We start from the raw sequence: 839 nt of genomic DNA, 5'->3' as shown, positions 1-839 counted from the left end.
TTATTTTATTTTATTTTATTTTATTTTATTTTATTTTATTTTATTTTTCAAGACAGGGTTTCTCTGTGTAGCCCTGGCTGTCCTGGAACTCATTCTGTAGACCAGGCTGGCCTCGAACTCAGAAATCCATCTGCTTCTGTCTCCCAAGTGCTGGGATTAAAGGTGTGCGCCACCACCACCCGGTGAACCACTACTTCTTGTGTTGGCTCTCTTTGCTCAATACAATACTATGCCTGGTGCATAGTAGGTGATTCATCTTACTGTGTAGTTAGAACCATGATAGTGATTGATATTTAGATATTGGGATCTGGTGGGGCCAGCGAGGCTGGTGATGGTCGTGCCATTGTTGGTCATTTTATATGCGCTTGGCACTTGGCAGTTCACAGATCCATCATGGTACTTGCCCTTCTGAAGAGTCCTTAAGGGAAACGGGAGGAGGGAGCATCTCCGTTGCACAGAGAATCAAGCTAGTGGCTCCTCATGGTTTCAGTTCGGGTCTCCCTGCCTTGAAAGCCCCTATCAAGGGGCTGAGGGACCTGCCTGTGGGAGCACCCCAGGGCAGGGTGAATTTCACCCTGTGAATGTTGGAAGGTGACTGAGTACCACATAACAGAAGCACACACGGGCCGGAAGTCCATGTGTGTTAAGTGTGGTTGGGGCAACCAGATTTCCTGGATCTTGGGAGCTCTGAGCCCAGAGTGTCTCTGTTTGTTCCAGAGCCAGGCAGCATTCAATACCTGGATTCAAATTTTCTTCTTACCTATTTCCTGCTTTCCCACTCCTAACCCTGGATTCAAATTTTCTTCTTACCTATTTCCTGCTTTCCCACTCCTAACCCT

Source organism: Grammomys surdaster, unplaced genomic scaffold (genome assembly GCF_004785775.1).
Source record: "Grammomys surdaster isolate TR1022 unplaced genomic scaffold, NIH_TR_1.0 254, whole genome shotgun sequence".
NCBI classification, from domain to species: Eukaryota; Metazoa; Chordata; class Mammalia; order Rodentia; family Muridae; genus Grammomys; species Grammomys surdaster.
Note: the sequence above shows the minus strand (reverse complement) of the source record.